General features: G+C 35.0%; 1 protein-coding gene across 1 annotated transcript in view; it reads right to left on the bottom strand.

Moving 5' to 3' along the window:
- The window catches only part of MGAT4C (MGAT4 family member C), a 337,239-nt gene that overhangs the window by 13,208 nt on the left and 296,069 nt on the right, over positions 1-27,962 (bottom strand). The gene's annotated exons all lie outside the window — the stretch shown is intronic.

Below are 27,962 nucleotides of genomic sequence, written 5' to 3'. Positions count from 1 at the left end.
AGTTATAATTGCTTTATTTTTCCAGTAATTCTTGCTAAATCAAAGTAAATCCTGGAGTGGCATATCGATATTGCCTTGCTTGATCTACTACCTAGAAGTCTGGAAGTTTATAATGATTTATGGACTACAAAAAGGCAAAAGTGGAGTCAGCAAGATTAGTGGAGGCCTAATGATTTTCCATTTCACTCTTCTACATTTTGTGATCTGCTCCATCATTTTGTGATTTGTAAATGAATTACAAATTCATCTAGATTACCATTTTTTTAAAAATATAAATATCTGGGATGATCAAAAGACCAGTGGAATCATATTTTGTCAAAAATCAACTATAATCTGGAAATCGTGCCTTGTTATGTACTAAGTCTCCCTGGGCTCAGCTTTAGGATGAAGTATTTATGGGCCTAAAGAACTTCAGGAGGTGAAAAGGCCTGCACCCCAAACCCTTACAACAATGTCTAAGAAATAGCCAACTAATGATGGCTCTTCAATGAGTTAATGCAAGAAAGCATTTATGAATCCTTGTAAATTATAGGAAAGAATATTAGGAATTGGGAGAAAGGAATGTTATAAGAATTAATGCCCATTTCCTTTGGCCATATTTTTCTCTAGGGTTATTTTTTCTTGTTAATTTTTAGGAGTTTTAAATATATGTGTAGGGATGCACATATATATACTAATCTTTGCTCACGTTGAAAATATCTAAATATCTTTCCCAAGCACTTTTTGTATTTTCTCCTTTTTGGTATGATGTTTGCAGTGTAGTGGTTTTTACGTCAAATTTATTTCATGGATGTGGACTTTTTTTGTATAACGCTTTAAAAAAATCCTTCCCTATCTTGATGTCATATGGGCAGTCTCATTTATTTTCTTCTGGGATTTTTTTGTTTTGCATAGATAGATTTTTTTTTTAGTATACCTGTAATTTATCTTTGTGTCTTTTATGATATAGTGGAATAATTTATTTTATCTTTTCTATACGGAGAACTGATGATCTGCTCACAGTGCATTGGCATAACTACTATTCATACTACCACTCCTAATTTCAAGGGTGTGGGCAAGCATACTCTCCTATGTACACAGAAATATAGAAGAACTGGGTAATGGTAAACATTAATACTGTATACCAGACCATACATTGAATCATCTCTTCTTTTGGTTCGTGATGCCAATTCTAGAATAGGGTCACTTTCTAATTTGCATTTATGGGTCAAAAATGTATTTATAGAGTCATCATTTATAACCTTTTTCAATAAGAAAATACATACATAGCACTTTTGAACCAAAATATTATAAGTGAAATTCTGTTGTCTGGTTCTATATTCTGTACCATACTGTAACCTGGTCCTGATTCTACAGATAAAATATTCTGTTTGTAAAAGATTTTTTATCTGGATTTGGGTGCAGGCTAAGGTGCCCCTTCACGTTCACTGAAGTTGTAATCTAAGAATGCCTAGGAAGGATAAGAAGCAGGATTAAAGCTATGGACTCTCCATCTGGGTGGCTAATTTCAAGAGAATGATGTTCTGGTAGGGCCTCCAGACCCCAAGGAGCTGGAGGGGATACCTACTGGGTGCAGATTCTGGATGCAGCTGAGATCTGTTAGTACAAATGCTTGTGAGTCTAGATGCTTAAGGCAGAAGTCTCAGGGTCATCTGAGAGGGACCGTTTTGGAGTAGGGTCTGGTGAGGGGCTTATCTGTTTATATTCAGTGGCCGGTCCCAGAACCCTGGTGCTGCCCTCTATATTTTAGAAGGTGCTGGATTCAGGTCCAGGAGAGAATGTCCCAGGCACTTAGCTCTTAGAACCACGACTCCACATTGCCCATGGATTTTTCTCACGATTTGTCATCAGAAGTTATTTCAGCATACGCATGAAGGTGTTTTCATCACAAATTTGTTTGAAAATCAACAAGTGAAAATATTTTAAATTGACAACAGTAGAAGATGTTTGAATAATTTGTAGTGTTATTAGACTGAAGCCATTGACAATGTTGCCCTAAATGCATATTTGATGATATACAAAGGAGTTTATGAGACAGGTTAAGTAATAAAATGGGTATAACAACAAAAAAGATTTTTATCTGAATTTTGAAATGACAAAGGATTAGAATCTAATCATATACAAGTGACACAATATTTCTAAATGTCAATTTGGGAAGACTTGGCAATAGTATGAAATACATTTATTCCCTTTAACTCAGCAATTACATTTCTAAAAATCTGTTCAAAGACCAAAAAAAATGTATTTGTGAGCAAAAGTTTAGCTATGGTATTGCAAAGCAGTGATGTTTGTAAAACAAATTGGAAACAATCTATAAGCTGTTAATAGCCATTATCTCAATGTAGCAGAACAATCAGGAATTTTCAATCTTGTTTTATTTTTCTAAACTTTCCATATTTTTAAAAGCACATATATTTAGTAATATTTTTTAAAGTTACTTTTAATTTTCAAAATTCTTTATTGTCTGTTGGAAAATAAAACACATTTTATTTCCTGGACACAAAAGCATAAACAGCAATTTTTTTTCAAGAAAATAAGATTTAACAAATATGTAACACTTTATATGGTTATGCCTCTGGATGCTTGGAAAGTTGAATGTTTTGAGTTCAATATAAATGCTAAGTCAAGAAGAATTCCATCCTAATTCTATTTTTTTGAGACAAAAAGAAAATGTAAATTATGAGATGCAAACTGAATTTGCAAAGTTCAAATGTACATAATTATATATAGAGATAGTGCTGGGCAATACATTTTGCATGGATAGCTCACTGAACCTTCATACCAATGCTAACACATTAATACTACTATTAGACCAATTTTAAAACTTATGGAAAACAAGGCTTTCTCATCTTCATAAGGGATGATTCCAGCTTCTAAATCTTAGAATTATTACAGAGTCTGCTCTATTAACCACTATTGGTATACAGTTTATTAATTAGGTTTCATATATTTTAAATATATGGTTGCCAACAGACTATTAACATATGTGATAATGATATGTGATATTGGTCTGTTGAATAAAATAAAAACAATGTAATAAAAATAAATTAAAATTTCTTGGCAGAAAGCAAAATTTTGATTAAATATATTTAACCTAAAACACATATAAATATATAACATTAGGAGGTGGGTGATATATGATATTTCAACTAGCATAAGAAGTGGTAAAAAAAAATGCTTTGAAGACAAACTGCTGTGCATTTTGCATTAATGCAAAATAGAAGAAAATTAAACAGTAACAACAACAGCAACAAAATCCTGGAATATAATTCCAAAGAGTTGACAAAAACAGAAATTCAGTCCTTAGAGAATAGTGGTAGTCACCTAAGTTCTAACATCCAATCTTCCAACTTATAATCCTCCAAAATTCATTCAAAACATTCAGAGCACAAATAAACCTTCCATAGTATATACCCTCAGAATAACCAGGAGAAATATAATAGCACAAAGTTCAATTTACATATAAGTAAAAACAGTAACAGCCAGGACAAGAAGAATTGGCTAAGGAGCCTAAATCAGATGTCAAAAGTTAGACCAAAATATGTGTCATTTATTAAACAAACTACACCAGACTACACCACAGTAAAAGAAAAATTAAGAAAGCTAATAATCTATCCAAACTCCTCTCTCATCTCAAACATACAATTACATGGATCCAGGAAAAAACAAAACAAATGAATATTCACAAAAAAAGAAAACAAACAAACAAACAAAAACCCAGACCAAAGTCAAACAAATTTATTGAGAAGAAAACTGAAATAGCTGAGAACTCTGATATTAGGTTTTTTGTTATGCCATGAAGCAAGGAAGCTCTCAGAGGTTAGTGGGGTCACATCTAAAGAACACAGAAAACAACTTGAGGAGGTTTATATTGAGAAAATTTGGGGAAAAAAAAAACAATGATCAAAAATTGACTATGATTGATAGTGAAATACTGAATTAATATAGATTCATGATTATATTGTGATACTGAAAAGGAGAGAAAGAAAAAGTAAGAAACCCAACTGCCACAATTGGAGGTGATCATTGCATCATCTTCTGATTGCAAAATCAGTAATTGAAACAAAAGTATTAAAGTTCTCCATCTGCATTTCCAGGAGGAACTGTATTTCATCCACAGTTGATGATGGTTATTTTCAGACAATGAACAACTGGCAGCATAGGGCAATTCCTTGAGAAAAAGGAAACAAAAAAGTAAGCCCCATAATTTCTCCAGTTTGCTGCCAGGAGACAGTTTTTAAAAGGCAAAGCAGGGGCTTTCCTGGTGGCGCAGTGGTTAAGAATCCACCTGCCAATGCAGGGGACATGGTTTCAAGCTCTGGTCTGGGAAGATCCCACATGCCACGGAGCAACTAAACCCGTGTGCCACAACTACTGAGTCTGCGCTCTAGAGCCCATGAGCCACAACTACTGAGCCCGCATGCCACAACTACTGAAGCCTGTGTGCCTAGAGCCTGTGCTCCGCAACATGAGAAGCCACCACAATGAAAAGTCCAAGGGCAGACAGCAGAAGCAAGAAGAACTACAGTCCTGCAGCCTGTGGAACAAAAACCACATTCACAGAAATAAAGACAAGATGAAAAGGCAGAGGGCTATGTACCAGATGAAGGAACAAGATAAAACCCCAGAAAAAACAACTAAATGAAGTGGAGATAGGCAACCTTCCAAAAAAAGAATTCAGAATAATGATAGTGAAGATGATCCATGACCTCAGAAAAACAATGGAGGCAAAGATTGAGATGATGCAAGAAAGTTTAACAAAGATCTAGAAGAATTGAAGAACAAACAAACAGAGATGCACAATACAATAACTGAAATGAAAACTACACTAGAAATAATCAATAGCAGAATAACTGAGGCAGAAGAACGGATAAGTGACCGGGAAGACAGAATGGTGGAATTCACTGCTGTGGAACAAAATAAAGAAAAAAGAATGAAAAGCAATGAAGACAGCCTGAGAGACCTCTGGGACAACATTAAACGCAACAACATTCGCATTATAGGGGTCACAGAAGGAGAAGAGAGAGAGAAAGGACCTGAGAAAATATTTGAAGAGATTATAGTCGAAAACTTCCCTAACATGGGAAAGGAAAGAGCCACCCAAGTCCAGGAAGCACAGTGAGTCCCATACAGGAAGAAACCCAAGGAGAAACACGCCGAGACACATAGTAATCAAACTGGCAAAAATTAAAGACAAAGAAAAATTATTGAAAGCAGCAAAGGAAAAATGAAAAATAACATACAAGGGAACTCCCATAAGGTTAACAGCTGATTTCTCAGCAGAAACTCTACAAGTCAGAAGGGAGTGGCGTGATATACTTAAAGTGATGAAAGGGAAGAACCTACAACCAAGATTACTCTACCCAGCATGGATCTCATTCAGATTCGATGGAGAAATCAAAAGCTTTACATACAAGCAAAAGCTAAGAGAATTCAGCACCACCAAACCAGCTCTACAACACATGCTAAAGGAACTTCTCTAAGTGGGAAACACAAGAGAAGAAAAGGATCTACAAAAACAAACCCGAAAAAATTAAGAAAATGGTCATAGGAACATACATATCAATAATTACCTTAAACGTGAATGGATTAAATGCTCCAACCAAAAGACACAGGCTTGCTGAATGGATACAAAAACAAGACCCATATATATGTTGTCTACAAGAGACACACTCCAGACCTAGGGACACATACAGACTGAAAGTGAGGGGATGGAAAAAGATATTCCATGCAAATGGAAATCAAAAGAAAGCTGGAGTAGCAATACTCATATCAGATAAAATGGACTTTAAAATAAAGAATGTTACAAGAGACAAAGAAGGACACTACATAATGATCAAGGGAACAATCCAAGAAGAAGATACAACAATTATAAATATATATGCACCCAACATAGGAGCACCTCAATACATAAGGCAACTGCTAACAGCTCTAAAAGAGGAAATCGACAGTAACACAATAATAGTGGGGGACTTTAACACCTCACTTACACCAATGGACAGATAATCCAAAATGAAAATAAATACGAAACAGAAGCTTTAAATGACACAACAGACCAGACAGATTTAATTATATTTGTAGGACATCCCATCCAAAAACAGCAGATTACACTTTCTTCTCAAGTGCGCACAGAACATTTTCCAGCATAGATCACATCTTGGGTCACAAATCAAGCCTCAGTAAATTTAAGAAAATTGAAATCATATCAAGCACCTTTTCTGACCACAATGCTATGAGATTAAGAACGAATTACATGGAGAAAAACATAAATAACACAAACACATGGAGGCTAAACACTATGTGACTAAATAACCAAGAGATCACTGAAGAAATAAAAGAGGAAATCAAAAAATACCTAGAGACAAATGACAGTGAAAACATGACGATCCAAAACCTATGGGATGCAGCAAAAGCAGTTCTAAGAAGGAAGTTTATGGCTATACAAGCGTACCTCAAGAAACAAGAAAAGTCTCAAATAAATAATCTAACCTTACACCTAAAGGAACTAGAGAAAGAAGAACAAACAAAACCCAAAGTTAGTAGAAGGAAAGAAATCATAAAGATCACAGCAGAAATAACTGAAATGGAAACAAAGAAAACAATAGCAAAGATCAATAAAACTAAAAGCTGGTTCTTTGAGAAGATAAATAAAATTTATAAACCATTAGCCAGACTCATCAAGAAAAAGAGGGAGAGGACTCAAATCAATAAAATTGGAAATGAAAAAGGAGAAGTTACAACTGACACTGCAGAAATACAAAGCATCCTAAGAGACTACTACAAGCAACTCTATGCCAATAAAATGGACAACCTGGAAGAAATGGACAAATTCTTAGAAAGGTATAACCTTCCAAGACGGAACCAGGAAGAACTAGAAAATATGAACAGGCCAATCTCAAGTAATGAAATTGAAACTGTGATTAAAAATCTTCCAACAAACCAAAGTCCAGGACCAGAGGGCTTCACAGGTGAATTCTATCAAACATTTAGAGAAGAGCTAACACCCATCCTTCTCAAATTCTTCCAAAAAATTGTGGAGGAAGGAACACTCCCAAACTCATTCTATGAGGCCACAATCACCCTAATACCAAAACCAGACAAAGATACTACAAAAAAAGAAAATTACAGGCCAATATCACTGATGAATACAGATGCAAAAATCCTCAAAAAACACTAGCAAACAGAATCCACCAACACATTAAAAGGATCATATACCATGATCAAGTGGTATTTGTAAAAGAAACATACATAAAACAAAGTAATTCATAAAGGCTAATGATAAAGGAATGAGCAAAGCATTTTTAGCAAATGCAATGAGATACCATGGTTTGCAATCCTGATATAAAATGTGGGTGAATACAGGCCATAAAAGCATAAAATTACATAATTAAGGTTACTTTATAATGCTAAATGCCACAATTCTCAACAAAATATGACCAAATAACACAATGAGCAACTTCCTAAATCTGAAACAATAGAAGATTTAAGTCAAAACTCCTGATGCTAGGAGCCTTAACACAGTCCTAGATCAAGAGGCCAAAATTTGTCTCATATCACAGCAGAAAAATGCATAAATCAAGAACTCTTAGAAATATAAGCACACGTTTATGGATCTGCAGACACAGTGTGGAATATTAATATTCTTCTCTGAGAATCTGACAGTTTAAATAGTCAAAATATTAGCAAGGAAAGAGAATCTGAGTAATCCAAAGTTCTCTCTTAATATTAAAAAAATTTTGGTGTGTTTTGGTCAACAAAGTATGTATGATACGTAGGATTTTAAAGAATGTTTTGTGCCTAATCATAAGCCAATATAATTCAAAATAATCCAACCAAGGAGAATAGAGCCATATTCCTTGAAAAAGATATGGTGGCCTAGAAGATAACACCCAGTTAGCAAGATAGAGTTACTGGGTAGCCATCTAAACTCAGATTTTAATCCACAGACATTGGTAAAACATTTCTCAGGTCCCAGTGTAAAAAGAGAGCATGTTGATAAAAGCTACTAATAATACTGATTATCTATAGAAAACCACTAAGTCAAACAAGGCATAAACAAGCTCACCATCCTTTAAACTACAATTATTAAAAGAAAGTAAAAATTTGGTTTCAAATTTTTAAACAGGTGAGCATATCCTGATAATAGAAATTTCACATAGACTGTTCCTACTTGAAAATATTAGTCTCACAAATGGGGACAAGTTACTTGAACAGTATTTAGTTCCATGTTCAGACAGTGTCTTATTTGTTAGAAATCCTCTACTTAGTCTTAAAAAATTTCAGAAATGGGGCTTCCCTGGTGGCGCAGTGGTTGAGAGTCCGCCTGCCGAGGCAGGGGACAAGGGTTTGTGCCCTGGTCTGGGAAGATCCCACATGCCGTTGAGTGGCTGGGCCTGTGAGCCATGGCCGCTGAGCCTGCGTGTCCAGAGCCTATGCTCCACAACGGGAGAGGCCACAACAGTGAGAGGCCCATATACGGCAAAAAAAAAAAAAAAAAAAAAAATTCAGAAATGGCTAAAAGTGTTATTCAAAGGTAATAGGTTGATAATTACAGATTAGTTTTATTTATAAAAATGGTAACTTTTATTTATCGTGGTTTGAGTAAATTATTTTCTCAAGTTGATACATCATCTTTATATACCCTAAATGTCACCTGAGATTCATCTAACAACATATGCTACAGTACGCTTTATCTCTTGCACGCACGATGAGAAGCATTGAACATGTTTTGTTCAGCAGTTTTACTGAAAGTGTTTTCAAAAACAGTTTCTTTGTCACAAGTTTATAATACAACACTTGATTTTGAATACAGTTATGGAAATAAGAATATATAGTAACCCTACTCTCCACTCCAAATGTATGCAAAGTTGGCACATCTAGTTCAATAAGACTTCATCAGTTTTTGTTTATGGAAGAATCACATTCTCTTTGGAAGACCCAAGGGCTAAATGTCCATATATATTAAACTACTATAACCAAACTTCAAATACACAACTATATAAAATCATTTTGATGTGATACCATATCAAATAACTCATTTTTTAAATGGAAAGCAATCATTTTCACTCTATAATTCCCATTATAAAAATTATTATATATGAATAAATGGATAAATATACTCACATATAAAATGTATATTATATATTCATCTATCCCACATACAATTTTGAAATTATAGTGTACCATATATTCCTATACATTTATATACACATTATTATACACATATAAATAAAGCTGTATTCACTGACAAGGAAACAGGTAAATCACTGAGACGGTACTATTCTTTCTCACTATTTAATACTGATGTTACCTGAATTTTGTCTTCGCAATTTACAAACCATTACCAAAGGGATACAAGACCCTCTTAGTAATCTTTCCCTTCTGTAATATTGTTCTTTTCCATTACTCCATCCAACCTTCTCTTCTTTTCTCTTTGCAACCTTTTGGCATTACATGACCTCTCCTACAAACACTTTTTGAGCAAAATTCAAAATTTAGATATTCTGCTAGGACTTCTTCCTGAGCCTACTTCCAATTTTTGAATAATTACTGTTATCTCTATGTAGATTTCCCTCTGGCTACTCAAACACAAGGAATCTAAAACTACAGGCTGAGTTTTCCCTTCCATTCTGCTCCTCCTTTCAGAGTCTCATTTTTGGTAGACCTAGCATTCTAATCTCCTAGTCAAATCATCTGGAAAAAAAAAAAGCCTCCTGCTGTCCCACAGTCATAGAGCCTTGTCTTGGGTCCTCAATTTCTCTCTCACCTGCCACAATTTCTCCCATCCAGTTCGCACTGTCATTATCGGAGCTCAGGTTAATACTTCCTTTAACTTTGGCAACAGCAATAGATTCCTGACGGCTTTTCCTACCTGTCCGCTGTTTATCATGTTTCTAAAGTTATCAGAACCTAAACTGGAAGCAGGTTTGGAAGTTTCGACTCTTAAACCGGAAGTGGGAAGATCCTCCCTAGAGGAGACGTCAGGATGCGTTTCCAGCCCAGGGGCGCTCAGAAGATGCCTGCTTGGTTAGGTTAGTAGAGAAAACGTTAATAGCAGGGTCCTGCTGTGCTCCCGGGCAGAAATCAAGAGAGCTGCCTGCAAATCACCTCAGTCATCACAATGATAAAACAAGGCCCCATGGTAAACCTCGCGTTTGTAAAGAGGCACAGGCAGCCCTGCCCAGAGCTCAACCAGCCTGTGCATTCAGACCCCGGTTTCCCCTACTACTTGAACGCCAAGGTTTATGCAGGGACAACTCTACAGAACACAAATTCACTTGATCCTTTTCAGTGATGTTCTTTGGAAAAATGAGGGAAGAGGAACCTAATGCCTCTTCAAAACTATTTTATGTATTTATTTTTCAAGTTCCTAATTAGATGCACTTTAATTTTTACTCTGCCTTTCATGAGAAAGTGACACGAGGAAGAGAGCCAGGGAGCACTTGGACAAGTAGAGGAGGCACAGGACCTGGACAGTTCTTTTGAGTCAAAACTCCAATTTCAACATCCATCCTGTCTGACTTCTACTTCCCACTCCTGACGTAAAATAACCAAAGCTTGTTCTGTTTTGTAACAAGAGTAATTTTATATGAAATTGAAAACAATTCTTTTCTTACAGGAAATAATAAAAGAACTGGGGTCCACTGTGGTAGGAGCCCCAGTGCTTCAGGCACTCTCTCCCTTTGCTGCCTCCCTACAAGCTGTGTATTCTGGGGCCCTGTCAATCACCAAGAGCCCCCAAAAACTACCAACTGTGAATATATGCATCTCTTTCCCACAGCACAACACTCGTAAAAGCTTGCCTAAGAGCTTCCCTGCCATGACCCAGACCTACAGTGTAATCTCTGGGCTCTTTGGTTGCAAAAATGCAACTGAGCATATCAAACTTGACTTTGTACATTATCAAAGCACCATAGACTCTTCTATGTTTATTTGTCTTACAATTTATTTAAGGGAGAAGTGAGGATAATGTCACTTGTTATTTTATTATTTAATGGATTGAAATATTTTATACCCAAGATAAATCAAAGTCTTTGGGGACATTTAAGAAATGTAGCAGAAAAAATTATTGTTGACACTGTAAACACTTAGAAGACCAGTAGCAAAATTACTGGTTTGTGCTGGGGAGCCTCCAACAGCTGTAATATGATCTATTTAATATCAGAATTCAGATATGGTACAAAGTTTTACAAGCCATGCAATTTGGAGACATATTCTTTGGACCTATGGAACTATTTACTTATCTTTACTACCCCATATATCTGCATATATATGTATAGGAATAAAGACTCTGTCTTTGTAACACTATGAATATCTATTATGGACCTCAAATCATTGCTCATGGAGGCAGATAAAGTGTTGGTTGTACAAACTTCTTTACATTTCTTCTTGGGAAGATACTATGGGGAAATCTGTATGCTAGTTTTCATCAACTCAAGAAACATGCTCATTTATTAAAGGATTGATGCTGATATAAAGTGACAAGTGGATTATTACACAGTAGAAGCACTTGCTTAGGGTGCATATGCTTGTGCATGTTATCATGTTTCTGGAATGTTACTTGGATTATATGCGACAAACCACCAAATGTTAATGAGCTCAGTTCTCTCCCTCCAGCTCTTTAGGGTAAAATCACTTGCACTTCCCAATGCAAACTATTCCATGCCCCATATGAGAGGATGGAAGAAAGGAAAACCATATTCCTACCTACCTGAATGAATGTGGCTACGGTAATCTCCCCCAAGGCTCTAAGCTGTAACTTATATTTAATAGTCTATTTTTAAATCAACAGTCAGAATGCAAAAGTAAATTACATTCTCCACATCACATGGGCTGGTATCCAATACTTAACCTCGCATCAGGGAAAACATGAAAGGAGTCTTGCAGTCAACCGTTCATCTGTCTGCCACATGCCACTATGTGCATCTGACTTGCTTAGCTTGCCTTTTCTAATGTGTGCCCAATATGTTCTTTTACATTGCTTTGTGGAAGGCTGCACATGCCCTCGGGGCAGTATTCAATACTTTCCAATGAACAGAAAGAATGTTGCTGACATAGCAAAAGCTTCAGGATGCCACGAAAATGAAAAGTGTCTTGTAAAACATGATTATCATTACGTTTTGTACAAAAGGCTCAGATATTCACATATTGATAGGAACAAATGTAATTGCTTTTCCCATTTAAGATTTTTGTTTTAACAGTCCCAAGTTGTACTGTCCATTTGTAGCTATAGGTGGTAGCGAAGTGGAAAATTATAGAGGCTAGACTATTCCATAGGGTTCACAATTATGATGAGTGAGATTTATTTTCTGGTGCCTTTAAGCTTCAGTTCAGATAGAAAATGTGTAGCATTGATAGGCTGAAGGTTTTCTGCCACTGACTATAAAAACAGGAAAACTTGAGATGAGGATTGGGAAGAAAGTAGCCTTTTTCAACACCGAAGCTAAGACAAGACATGTACTTTATTTACCAACTTCTGTTTTAGAATATCATTCTCTTACAGATTTCTAATTTCTTTCCAATGAGCTGAAAAAGACCTGGCTAGAGTAGAACCAATAAAAGCAAACATTGAACTAACTACTTCAGAGAGAATGCAGGAGTTAGTGCTAAGGAAAGGTATAGTCATGAAAGCTGTTTTTTTTTTTTTTGCAGTACGCGGGCCTCACACTGTTGTGGCCCCTCCCGTTGCGGAGCACAGGCTCCGGACGCGCAGGCTCAGCGGCCATGGCTCACGGGCCCAGCCGCTCCGCGGCATGTGGGATCTTCCCGGACCTGGGCACGAACCCGTGTCCCCTGCCTCGGCAGGCGGACTCTCAACCACTATGCCACCAGGGGAACCCTTGAAAGCTGTTTTAAGTTGCAGTGAGGAAAAAAGGAATAATGATGGTGATAACTAACTCATTCAGAGGGCTGTGAAATATAATTTATTTAATCTTCCACAAAACTCATGAGGTAGATAAGAATATATTTATGATTATTCTCACATTACAAATAAGGGAACTGAAGATTAGATAGATTAAGTGATGTGTCCAGGTAGAGTATCGAGCAATTATGCTATGCAGATATGATACACGACAGGTTTTCTTTCTAAATCTCTAACTTTTTATGCATTCCAGTCTACTCAAAGAGTTTATCTGAGAGATGTAAAAATTAGGCGCTTCCAAATCAAGTTAAAATTTGGTTAAAGCAATACTACTGAAAAACATTAATGATCATATTTTTGTCACTAATACATAAGATGACTATTTTTCCCCAAAGGAATTGTGCAAACATTTATGCACAATTACTGGTATAGTATAAAAGATTATAAGATGTTGTCTCAGTAAAATTGCCACACATTTTTGTACGCTAATGGATCAGGTAAACTTTAACTTGAATTCAGTAATACGAACTACCGATTTGAGTAGATACGTATGATATATGCATATATATATTTTATTTAAATAATATGCTGTATTAGAATAGTGATTGCCTTTCTCTTTAAGTAAGAATTGTTTTTATTAAGCTTGTTATTAAATTCTAAAATCAGAATGAATAAGTCTGTTATACATAATTCATTACCTATTTATTTATCCTTTCTTTCAAACACAGAGTTCACAGTAAGTACCAGGGATCTATGCTAGGCACAATGACTGTAATTTCATATCCAGCTTAACTGGAACAGAGAAAAACAAAACAAAATAAAACCTTACAGAGGGAAGTACAATAAAAACATACAATGTGGTTAGAAATACTTTCCTGATAGCTGTTATCAGGAATTTTTAGAAACATCATTAAGTGATTATTTAGTCTGTGTTGCCCTAGATGTTAAATATTGTTTTTGTTCTTTCAACATTTATTGAAGCTTCACTATGCACATGACATTGTTCTAAAAAGAAAATATTAATATGCCCATATTTTTGCACTGCTGTTTAGTGCAAAGGAAGGTAGATGTGCCAAAATTCGATCCAAAAAGTGTTACACGTACGACTTCAGAAATGTGTACAAATTACAGTAGAAACACAAAATAGGGAAAGAAGGGAGTTGTGCTGTTTACTTGGGAGTGGATGTCTTCAGGAAATATACCATAGAAGAGCTGACAGAGACAGGGAGCAAGATAAGGGTGGGGAAGTTTCCAGAAAAGGCTACAGCAGAAAGCAGCTTGTAGAGTGTAACATTTGTAACATTTCTGTTTTATGAAGTTTTCTTAAAATCTTCCTACCACCTAAGCAGAAATAGTACAAATTAATACACTACAAAGATCTTGACAAATAAAATGAGCAGGCTGGTTTCAGACTTTTATTCCATAATAATTTTATTAAAAAGGAAGATAATGAGAAAATATCTTGGGACTTTTGAAGAAAAATGCCATTATCCTGTAACTGCAGTTCACAAAAGTTATTTTCCAGGGGCGAAATACATTATTTTATTCTGATATGTAAGGTCTTAGAAAATAAAACACTTAAGTATTTTTCTTTTTAAAAATCCTTAAATATTACTCAGCCATAAAAAGAAACGAAATTGAGTTATTCGTAGTGAGGTGGATGGACCTAGAGTCGGTCATACAGAGTGAAGTAAGTCAGAAAGAGAAAAACAAATACCATATGCTAACATATATATATGGAATCTAAAAAAAAAAAAATGGTCATGAAGAACCTAGGAGCAAGACAGGAATAAAGACGCAGACTTACTAGAGAATGGACTTGAGGACATGGGGAGGGGGAAGGGTAAGCTGTGACAAAGTGAGAGAATGGCATGGACATATATACACTACCAAATGTAAAATAGATAGTGGGAATATCTAGCATAGCACATAGCACAGGGAGATCAGCTTGGTGCTTTGTGACCACCTAGAGGGGTGGGATAGGGAGGGTGGGAGGGAGGGAGATGCAAGAGGGAAGAGATATGGGGACATATGTATATGTATAACTGATTCATTTTGTTATAAAGCAGAAACTAACACACCATTGTAAAGCAAATATACTCCAATAAAGATGCTAAAAAAAATCCTTAAATATATCCACTAAGTCATTTTAGAGATAAATTAAGAACCAACAATGGAGAGACATGGTGGAAAACGACTGCAGTTCTTCTTTTACTTAATTTTGGTTCCAAATTCAAGAAACCAATAGGACTTAGGTATACTCATGTTGATTTTGAATCTAAGAAGTGAAGTTGAATTTTATGTTAAGTACTACAAAGCTCAGTTCCTCTTTTGTACCTCTGAATTTTCTAGAATCAAGAAATATGTTTATAAAACTGTACCCAATGTTCAAACAGAATACATTACTCATTGTTTATAGCCACTTGAAGCAGTAACTGGATTTTTTCAGTTCATGAACTTGCTTACGATGGCTATAACATTAACATAGTTTGGAGTTTACAAGCGTAATTGCCAACAAATTTTGGTTTTTGTTTATTCCCATCAGAAAGGTAGTTGTACTGGGTAACTTAAAAGTCACTTCCATGTCAAGAAACTTGAGGAGTGAATTTTTTTCTGCACCTTAAAAACTCTTCCTGAATGAAAATGTCCTATATCATGTGTCAATAAATCACCTCTTATCTTGTATGATATTATCTTGCATCTAAGATCTGTAAATATTCTTATATATTTACTATTCTTAAATACACATAAAATTTTAACTAAGTAAAAATGCATAGAGAAAAAGATTAAAGAACTACAATGAAATATTAATATTAGTTGTATGCACTTCATACAAGTATGGATGGTTGTTACTTTCTTTATATATTCTTCTGTATTTCCCAGTTTTGTTAGTAGGCATATATATATATATTTTTTTTTAATTTATTTTATTTTAATTAATTAATTAATTTATTTTTTTAACATCTTTATTGGGGTATAATTGCTTTACAATGGTGTGTTAGTTTCTGCTTTATAACAAAGTGAATCAGTTATACATATACATATATTCCCATATGTCTTCCCTCTTGCGTCTCCCTCCCTCCCACCCTCCCTATCCCACCCCTCCAGGCTGTCACAAAGCACTGAGCCAATATCAGTAGGCATATATTTAAAACAATATATTTGTAAAAAAAAAAACACCTAAAATTCTACATATATTTTAAAAATTATGCAAAAAAGTGTGAAGCAAAAATACTAGAAAGAATTAGTTCTAAAGGTAAGGGTTGTATGTATTCTGAGCCTAGGAGTGTTTCAATTCTTCTTTCTCTTTTCATATGTTATAATATTACTGCTCATATATGGATTTTATGGACAGTATAATTTTCATTTTTAAAAAGACTCATAACTGTAGTCCAATACCTAAATGGACAACTTAAGACATAAATTTCTATATCATACAGATTGATAAATAATTTCAGGTTGACTAAAAGGTGCTAATTCAGATATAAGAAGACAAATATCACTAACTATCCTACAACCTGCTCTTGGTGAAATTGAAATAGTCGTTTCCACAGTTAAATGCTCTAATGGGAAGCCTGTAAGTATCTGTGGCCTAGGAATATTTCTAGCTATAGTATAATTGACATTTTAAAAAATGTATTTTTAAAGTCTCAATTCCCTTTATTCACCTTGTTGTCAGAAGTCTTAAAAATTTCTAATATACCAGTTTATTTTTTTTCAATTCCCAGGCTCTTAAGGTTAGGATTAAGCCTAATAATATTAACAGTTGTATGACAATCTTGGTTCATTTGGTTTACTTGCACATAGAAACAGAATCAAGACTTTGTCTTTTCCCGTTGGTTACTGATTTCTTAAAGTAGATCATCAAGTGATATTTTTTTAAAGAAGTAAATGAATTTAAAGATAGACATATTAACCTAGATTCATTATCAGTTCCTTAAACATAATTTTTATACCAACCTTTCAGTCTCTCCTCTTTTTCATTCTCCCATGGTATGAATTACTTTATTGATTAGGAAGCTATGGCCTGAATGCATAATGAAAATCCACAATGAAAACTCATTTTAGAAAGAAATTAATAATTTCAACAGTGAAAACCAATTTTCCCATGTTCAATCTTGTCATCTACTTTGCATTATTTCCCACGTGTACCCGAAAATCACTGATCATGGAACTGTGCAGATAATCAAATAAAATGAAAGAATTACATAAAATATGTTTCTTCAAGGCTAATATGTAGCTCTCTCATACTAAAATAGTTATATTTCTATATTCAGAAGCTAAAGATATTATTAGAGATTAAACAGTTTTGAAAATGTATTCATTATTGAAAAATTCATACAATAATATTTTCATATGTTGTTTTAGGAATTATAATTTATTGAGGAAACAGGCTATTAATATAAAGCTATGAAAAAGCACTAAGAAAATTCTAAATTTCAGGGGAACTTATTATATGATAGGCACTGTGCTACAGGATTTTCTACATGCATTATCTATTTTAATCCTCCTAAGACTCCAATAAGTGGATACCATGGTATTCATTTTTCAATGAAGAAAAAATGAGGCTTTGGGGAACACTTAGTAAACTTGTCCACGGTCACATCGTTGTTGAGATTCAAGCCAAAGGCCTGACTTTATATACTATGCTCTTAAATATTATACTATCTTGTCTCTCTTCATATAGTGAAAGTAATTAATTATCAACTCGATTCTAACGCTTAGCCTTCCTGTACAAAAAAAGTATATATTCGTATGAAAAAAATATATCCATACATATATTTCCAAATATGCCAAACTGGCCCATGGTAGTGAATGACAATGATTAATTAGGAGGAATACTGTTCTGCAGTTACGATGGCATGTTTATGTAACCAGTCCTGAAATCTCATGTTTTTGCTAATATAAAAATAAAAACAAATTTGTTGTAATAAACAGAGGAAGGGTCCGAGTCTTATTCATAAGGAGTGGGGACAGAAAGAGGACCTATAGTACTTTCATTTTTAAATGACACAAGTAATGCAAGGATACATATAATTAGAAACAGTGAATGTCCTCCTCCACCACACCCCTAAATTCCTATTAGAGATAACCAGTTCCCTCCATAATTTAAGTTTCCAGAGCCTTTTCTACACACACACACACACACACACACACACACACACGCAAACACACACACACACACATATGCACCTTCTTAAAATAACACACATACACTGAGTCACATTGTATGTGTTATGTCTTTTTTTCTCTTCATGTATGTTGGAAATTTTTCCATGTCAGTACAAATAGGGTACTTTATTCTTTTAAACAGCTGAACAGTCTAGTTGAAACACCTAATTATTTTACCCTTGCCATATAAATATATATGCTAGTTGTTTCCAAATTTTCTCTATTACAAAAAATGGTACAGTAAAAATTATTGTCATACATTTTTGTGCATAATTTTTGGTAATAATCTTATAAGTGAAATTTCTGGGTCAAAGGGTAGGTGTGTTTACGGTAGATACTACCAACTTCCTTTAACCTTGTAATATAGTCCTGTGTATTAAATGTAACATAGTTAGAACCAGTTCTGTGTTTATTGTCAGCATTTCAAATAGATCTCCCTGCCTCCCAATAAATTTAAGCAGATCTGAGAGACTGCTGTTGACAGCTTAGTTAAATAAGCTTTCTAAGCTCTTCCAATCTGTGTGATTATAATTCTTCCAGAGCCAGAGACATTACTGAAAGGGGTCCTTTTTAATTAAGGTAGCAACAACAATGCATTTGTGTATCGTACCATTTGCTAAGTAGACAGTGATATCCACAGAAAATGTGCCTACTTCAATCTGCATTGGATTTGGTTTCTAAAGTCATTATTAACCTGCTCTCAGTATATTATGAAAAAATATGTTCACATTCTTAAAAGAAAAATAGCAACAAAATAAAGACATAATGAAACACTGGTAGGAAACCTTCAGGAAAAAGAGGATTTTAACTTTGACGCTACACCTCACAAACAAACTGACCATATAACATCACACCAGAAGGTGAAAAGGGCTGCAAAGAAGCCCCGCAGAAGCATTTTCATGGGTATTTTTCTGGCTTATGGTCCCTTTGATAGCTAAGCATTAAAATAAGACTTTTTCTGTCTTCCTTGTATCCTCAAAAACAATGGCCAATGACTAAGTTAAAATATCCTAGGAAGAAGCATTAAAGATCATTGGAAATGTTTGTATTTTCCAAAAATTTTCTTTTTATTACATTTTTATGTTGAAAATCACTAGTTTTTCATTTGTTCCTCATTGGTTATTCTGATATTTAATATTTAATTAATTACTTAAGTCAAATTTTATAGTGTATAGGTTTTCCATGAAATTCATATGATGAAAAACATTAACTGAGAATGTATGTCATTACAGACTATGCTTTTTTTTTTAATAAATTTATTTTTTTGGCTGCATTGAGTGTTGCTGCGCGTGGGTTTCTCTAGTTGTGGTGAGCAGGGGCTACTCTTCATTGTGGTGTGCAGGCTTCTCATTGCGGTGGCTTCTCTTGTTGTGGAGCACGGGCTCTAGGCACGCGGGATTCAGTAGTTATGGCTCGTGGCCTTTAGAGCGCAGGCTCAGTAGTTGTGGTGCACGGGCTTAGCTGCTCCGAGGCATGTGGGATCTTCCCAGACCAGGCTCAAACCCGTGTCCCCTGCATTGGCAGGCAGATTCTTAACCACTGTGCCACCAGGGAAGCCCCAGACTACACATTTTAACTGTTTTCTATCTGGTTAAGAATTCTGATCCATGTCTTGGCTATTGTAAATAGTGCTGCTATGAACATAGGGGTGCATGTGTCTTTTTGAATTATAGGTTTGTCCAGATATATGCCCAGGAGTGGGATTGCTGGATCATAAGGTAATTCTATTTTTAGGTTTTTTTTTAATGTAAAAGAAGATGTGATATATATGCATATATATATCACATATAATATATATATATAATATATAATGGAATACTAAACTGACATAAAAAAGAATGAAATAATGCCATTTGTAATAACATGGAAGGAACTAGAGACTATCATACTAAGTGAAGGAAGTCAGAAGGAGAAAGACAAACACCGTATGATATCACTTATATGTGGAATCTAAAATATGGTACAAATGAACTCACCTAAGAAACAGAAATAGACTCACGGACGTAGAGAAAAGACTTGTGGTTTTAAGGAAGAGGGGAGTAAGGGAGGAATGGATTGGGAGTTTCAATAATGTGTATAAAGTAATTTTAAAATGGTAATAAGAAGAGAATGGTAATAAGAAGATTCTTAGGTACAAATAAACATTGACATTAATATACAAAAATAAAAAAGAATTCTGGTCCAATGGAACCAACTTTAGTGTCCATCAACAGATGAATGGATAAAGAGGTTGTGGAATACATATATAAGGGAATATTATTCAGTCATAAAATATGAGGAACTTTGGTCATTTGCGACATGAATGGGTATTTAAGGCATTATGCTAAGGAAAATAAATCAAACAGAGAAAGATAAATACTGTATCTAAAAACACAAACAAATAAAATCCAAAACAAGACAAAAAGCACAAGCTCATAGAAAAAGGGATCAGATTTATGGTTACCGGAGGCAGGGGGTGGGGAGATGGAGAATAGGATAAAGGTGGTTAAAAGGTACAACCTTCCACTTACAAGAGTAATAAGTACTAGGGAAGTAATGTACAGCATGATAACTATAGTTAACACTGCTGTATGATATACAGGAAAGCTGTTAAGAGTAATCCTAAAAGTTCTCAAAACAAGGAAAAAATTTTTCTTATTTTGTTTTCTCTTTTTATTGTATACATATAATATGATGGATTCTAACTAAACTAATAGCTGTAGTTATTTCACAGTATGTGTAAGTCAAACCATTACGCTGTACACCTTAAACTTATATAGTGATATATGTCAATTATAGCTAAGTCAAACTGAAAAATACTTAAAAGAAAAAGAATTCTGGTATCATATTAAAATATTCTGGTTAATGAAAAATTAACCATTTCAGCTATTAGTGAAAAATTTGGAATTTATGTGAATACATGTAACACTGAAACTATGTTAAACATAACAATATTTCATGATTCATAAAACAGTTCAGGATCTTTCAATGCCCCAATCATCATTATAGTTTTTACTATAATTTTTCAGGGGTTTGACCAATTCTATCATTCACCTCACTTTGCTAAGCTTATCTTTGAAATAATAGTTTAGTCTTTAATACACATTCATTTTTCCTAGAAAAATATTATACATGTGCAGTAATAACTCATCAATATAAAATATTGTAGATACTAATGGCTTATAATCAATATAATATTTGATTTTATATATTATCCATTGACCTAAGATATTTAAATTTTCCAGCCTTCGAAAGCTAGTGTATCTAGTCCAGAAGGCATTAAACACATGCTGTTAAAACTGTTCCATCAACAGTCATCTCTAAAGAACGTCTTGCAATTTTCATAGCCCTTTTCCACACTCCCTTTTATAGTCTTTCTTAAAACAAATTTGGCCATGTCACTCCCAAGCATGAGACATTCCATTATTCCATTTGCTGATAGCACAGAGTTCAAATTCTTTTGCATGTCATTGAAAGTTCCTGTCACCTTCTCTGGCTGTAGTAGTTGACAGCATTCCATCTTAACATCCTGTGCTACGTCTATTCAAATATTCCCTACTCCCCACCTCAGCAGCTCAAGTGACGCTCCCCCTATGAAACATTACCTGATTTTTCCCTCCTTTAGGTAGAAGTAGTCAGTACTATCTTTGGGTCATCTGTGCAACTGATGTAACTTATCCATCATATCACCTTCAACACTTCATTGCAAGGATTTCTTTACACAATATTTTTTTCTAACAAACTGTGGGTTCCTTCAAGTCAAGGAAACTGTCTTTATATTCACTTTAGTATTTAGAAAAATGTATACCTCAGAAACATTCCCCGCCATTTTTGATGGATTCTTAACTGATGAATTTACCATTTGAGAATGCAGACAAAAACATCTCTAATTAAAATTTGAGAAACTCTTAGTAGAACTCCAAGGAGTATGTTTCTAACTATAAGACACTATTTTACTGTTCATTTTGCTATTTTGTATACAAAAGTGTGGGTGGGAGTTTGATCCTGCTGGGAGATTCTGGGGGTTGGGAGTTAAGATCACTGCATTAAAACAAAAGCTGTGGTGAAGGAAATAAGAAGGAAAAATCCATATTATAGCTAAAAAATGGCCAAAGATTTCTTATTGCAAATTTATCTGTATTTTCACTTAACATGTAATTATTGTGAACTTTTATTATTATTATACCTTTGATCATTCACACTGGTGTACCAAACACTATATTTTCAATTTTCTGATTATTGTCTGTAGCATTTAATATAGTGATAGCCATATGACTGGCACTTACAAAAGACATTTGAAAGACTGAAAGAAGTAGTAAAATGCCTGATGCTTTTTAATGGACAGTGATATAAACAGTAGAGGCAGATAATATCCAGATTTATATATAAGCAGCACACTGAGCTTTTAGTAAGGGCCAGGCTGTGTTAAGAATTTTATGTGCTGTAATTCACCTAATCTTCACAATAAACTTGTAAGATAGGCACCATTATTTTGTCATTTTACACATGTGGAAACAAATTTATTGAGATTAAATGACTTTCTTAAAGATATATCACCTAGAAGTGATAAAGGTAGGAAGGACTCAACTCAGAGGAAGTTGATTTCAGAGCCCACAGTCATAACCACATGCATTCTTTCTACTTTGAACTTGGGATGAGAGGAGTTTTCTGGTTATTTCAGCATAGAATACCATATAATAAAAGTTTTATTTTGTACATTTTTGAGATCGAAGATTAATTTAGAAAAGGACAAATGAGTAAAAATCAGAAAATAGGTTTAATAAATTAGTTCCTAAATGCAGAGGCACAGGGAAATCACTCTAAATGGAATCTTGACAAGGGATTAGTAATGGAGCAACCATTTTACATAAGGGTGTGCCTTTTGAAATCAAATTACATAAATGGGAAAATAAGGTCTATTAGTTCTTGAAGATTATCTCTATTTTTATTGGAATAACTAGATGTCTCTAGGGTAAGTCTGTAAATACATAAGGGAACAGATCAACTGGATTAAAAAAAATCAAAGTTCCAGTACAAATTGATTTTTTTTTATTTTCAGAGAATTTTAAAACATTGTAAAACCAGTTTGAACAATCCAAAGCTTCAGTATATTATTTTGTTCTATATCCATAGTTTTTTTATGAAGTAGTCTCTGCTGTATGGTATTTCTTTAAAATCATTGCTTTTTTGTAATTTAATTTGAAAATGTTCATTGTTATACACATAAAATCTCTCTAAATGTAAGACCTCTTTTACGATATACTCACTTATTTGCAATATAGTCAAATTTTAATATCAGAATTATATTTCTAGAAAGTGATCTTACGAATCATATAGTTGAGTATTTTTATTTGATAAGGTTAGGTGAAGAATTACAATGATCTGTGTTTTGTGTATCCATTCCCTTGGGTGTTACATCACATTCTTTTTAAATTTTTCATTTATTAATTTGTCACATGGATAAACCATGAAGATGCAAATATGAATATAATATTTTCCCTCAAAAAGCTTAGAGTCTCTTAATAAAGAGTCTTTTAAATTCTAATTGAATATCAAATTACACTCAGCTTAATAAGTACCTCTGTTTAGCAGAGCTAGAAAGGAAGAACACTGCTCCTACCCAAGGGACCCTGTAAATACAAGTTAGCCAAACCACTCAAGGTTTGCTACTTGCATCTGAGAGGTGATACAGTCAAATAACAGTAAAGATGGGAAGCAGAAGGGGATTTCCTTGTCATAATCTTACTGTGAGTTAGTCATGGAGTTACAGGTAGTATTTTCTTCAAAATATATATTATTTTCTACAACAAAATTGTCATGAACATGTTCAGTAGGTGTCAGCATTCTGCTGGGGGTTGGAGACAGATAGTTGCATAACCAAGACACATTTTTTTCTATCCTACTGCAGCATACCATTCTATAGAAGCCAATTTCCAGAGCCTACCATCTCTACCTGGATATACAGACATTTGTAACTCTACATGTTCTAAATCAAATTCGTTTTCTGCCCTTCTCCTCAACTCTCCTTATATGTGCTCTTGGGCCTGCTGTCTTATTTTGGCTAATGACAACACAATGCCTCTGCATTGCTGCGGGGGGAAAAATTTCAGCATCATTCCTAACTCTTCCTCTGTTGCCCTCACTTATGACACACACCATCCCACATGTAGTAAGTGATCAAGTCTGTCAATTCTATCTCAGAAATGTCTCTGATAATTTTTGCTAATCTTTTTTTACCATTTTTTTCCGGACTCTCCTGCCCCCTCCAGAATGTAAGTCCCTTGAGAGCAAGGACTTTAACTGTGTTATTCACTGTAGTACCCCTAGTTCTAGAAGAGTTCCTGGCACATAGTAAGCCCTCAAATGTTTGTTCAATGATCAAATTAAGTCCTAATTCCAAAATAACATAACAACAACTAATATTTTTGGAGGATCACTATCTGCCAGGCACAGGGATGGTGCTTTGTAAAAATTTTATATTTAATCCTCAAAATTAGAATAGATTGGCACAACAAGGTTGGTTGGACTCAGAGGCCCATGTTGGTAGCTACAGGGTTTTACTCAGTTGCCCTACTACAATATTATGATTTATAAGAAATATATATTTGGTCTTTGTTCACAGTTCCAGGCTCAAAGCTCCCTAAACATTTGGCGTTTCCTAAGTGCTGAAAGCTTAAAGGTGTCTCTTATTTACGTTAATAAGGTGACTTGGGAATGCACTAAGGATGGGGGCTGGTTGCCAGGAGAACCAGCCATGTGATTAGAAATTTGGAAATTTCAGTCCTACCCCCAGACCTCCTGAGAGATGAGAGGGGCTGGAGGTTGAATCAGTTGCCAATGGCCAATGATTTAATCAATCAAGCCTTTGTAATGAAGCCTTCATAATAACCCAAAAGGATGGCGTTCAGAGAGCTTCCATCTGGCTGGTGAACATGCTGGGAGAACAGCACATCTGGAGAGGGTATGGAAACTCTGTGTCCTTTCCTCATACCTTGCTCTATGTATCTCTTCCATCTGGCTGTTCCCGAATTATATCCCTTTTTAATAAACTTATCTACTAAGTATGATGTTTTTCTGAGTACTGTGAGCCACTTTAGCAGATTAATCAATCCTGGGAAGGGGTCTTGGGAACCTTTCATTTACAGTCAATCGGTTAGAAGCACAGGTAACAACCTGGGCTTGCAACTGGCATCTGAAGTGGGGTGGGGGGAGGGGGGTGGCAGGGCAGTCTTGTAGGACTGAGCCCTTAACCTGTGGGATCTGATGCTATCTCCCAGAAGACAGTGTCAGAATTGAGTTGAATTCTTGACACTCTGCTGGTATCTGTGAATTGCTTGATATTGTGTGGAAAGCACACCCCTAGCCTACCCTTCCCCCACACACAAACTTTGGAGTTGGGTCCAGGAGTCTAAAAGACTTACCAAAATCTACTCATTTCTACAGTTCATCTACCATGTTATTAGCATTATCTCTCTAAAGATTCATTACAATTCTGTTTTCTTACTTAAAACCTTTCAATGATTTATACCTCCTTGTCATTCCATGTTAGGTGCATTGTAACTTGACTTCAGCCTGTAGGTCTAGTCTACTTTTCAGGGATTTCTTTCTAACAATTAATATTATAGCTACGAGGGCCTATTCACTTCCTAAATTATGCCATTTACCTTATCCTGTGTGTGTTTGCTTCTATTGTTTTCTGTGCCTCGAATTACTTTCTCCTTGTCTGCTTAATTAACTCCAATTCACCCTTAAAACTCAGCTTCAAATCTCATCCTCATTTGCTTGAAAGAGATAACGTGGCAGCTAGATACATCGGAATTTGCATCCTGGATTTCCTACTTACTGATTGTGTGATTTTAGGCAAGGCCTTAATCCTCAGGTTCTTCATTTTAAAACTGGCACATTAACACCTGACTTCAAGGGTTATTTCTTTGACTACAGGAGATAACAAAGCAACTAGAGCTTGGTACGCACCTCCCAAAAAGTCTATCAGATCAATTCTGTATCCCAACATCATCAGTTGAATAAACTGCTCCCATTTAGTTCACATTTCTATTTCAAAACTTGTAGCAATTATATCTGTTTATATTTCCAAATCTAACCATCTGCCAGTCACCAAGTAGACTGTAAATAAATAAATGTTGAATTTATTGCTGACTGAGATATAACCACATGTAATCAAAGTATACTATACTTTCTTAAGCCAAATATAATTTGTGGAGGTTGTTTTTACTATTCTTTACTGCTAGTAATAAAGAGGTGATGGATTCTGTGCTTACATAAGCTTTCTACACCTTTTACATCAATAATCCCACACAGTTTTATCTGTTCAGCATTAGAATCAAACAATGAATTAAATAGAATGACTCAGATTAGAAAAGGTCTCCAGCCTTATCAAGCTTTGTCATAGTTTAAGGCAAATGTAAATGTCAGTGTCAGGTCAGAAAAGATAGAGTTGAAAATTAGGGTGAGTCATGGGAAAGAAAGACAATGCACAGACAATTGGAGGGCGGGACTGGATCTGCTATCAGACATGAGAAAAGCTATAACGGAAACACTGCTGATCCAGTGCTGATTTTAGTATGCTTTGTAAATAGTTTATTTAAATACATACAAACTGCTTTTCAATTCCTTGGGCAGAGGTACGGCCTGGTAAAAACTAGTAGAGTCTTCTCCCAGTGTGATAACCCCAAATTTCCCTTCTGCTTCTTGTGGCAGGTATCGTTTCCTGCTTTGCAAAGTGTCAGGAGGCTGGGTCCCCCAAAAAAGGGGGAGGGGAGAACTTGCTGAAATATTTCTTGGAGATTAGAAATTAATTTATTGTTTTCTTATATTCATTTTCTTCAGAGAGAAGGGGGCCACTTACCTAATTTAAAACCACTGCCCATGATATTAGTGATTACACTTTATATTTACACCTAATAAGAAACTTTACAAGATAGCTATATTACAATTAGATCCTGGCTCAGAGTTTTCCTTTTATTCATCGATGAATGTGTGCAACATTAAAAAGAACTGTGAACGTGTAACGGTTACAGAATAGAACAGAATAGAATGTGTCTAAGGTTTAATTTTAATTGCATGTAACTGTATTTGGATGGACAGCTTAGAGAAAACCACTTAATAATCAAATTTCTTAATGACAAGTAGCAATTGACTTGGACAGACATTCGTTGTGCCCATAATCCTATTAAAAGGAGCACTTTGGAAACCCAAGTGTTGTTTTTTCTTTTTTTTCCTGCATTGGAAATATCATTTTTCATGACAATGACTTGTATAGGAAGGAAAGAAAGAAATGGTCATTTATGTTAAGTCATGCACTGTTTTATAGAAAGGGCAAAGGAGGATCAGAGATTAAATAACTTGCCTGCATTCACACAACTATTAAATTACAAAATAAAAATCCATACTTAGTTTTGTACATTTTGAAATTCCATGCTAACTGGTGAAAATAAAAACTGCTTGCAAATAGTCTGTAGGAAATTTGTGAGCTATATATAGTCTGATGTTTGTGTCCCTTTTCAGATTCATATGCTGAAAAACCTAATACCCAAGGTGATGGTATTAGGTGGGGCCCAAGGTGGGACCTTTGGGAGGTGATTAGGTGATGAGAGTGGAACCCTTATGAATGGGATTAGAGCCCTTATAAATAAGGCCCCTGAGAACTAGCTTGTTCCATCTGCCCATGTGAGGATACACCAGACCAGAAGTTTGCAACTCTAAAAAGGTCCCTCACTCATGCTGGCACTCTGATCTTGGACTTTAGCCTCCAGAACTGTGAGAAATAAATGTCTGTTGTTGATAAGCTATCCAGGCTGTGATATTTTGTTATAGCAGCTTGAACAGGCTAAGACACTGTTTCTATAGATTGATACTGAAGTTGAAATCAGTATGATTGTGGAATAAAAAAGAATACAGTCTATGCTAGAGATCCTCACTTCACTATGCA

This window comes from Tursiops truncatus, chromosome 11 (genome assembly GCF_011762595.2).
Source record: "Tursiops truncatus isolate mTurTru1 chromosome 11, mTurTru1.mat.Y, whole genome shotgun sequence".
NCBI classification, from domain to species: Eukaryota; Metazoa; Chordata; class Mammalia; order Artiodactyla; family Delphinidae; genus Tursiops; species Tursiops truncatus.
This window is presented reverse-complemented; position numbering and strand designations above follow the sequence as displayed.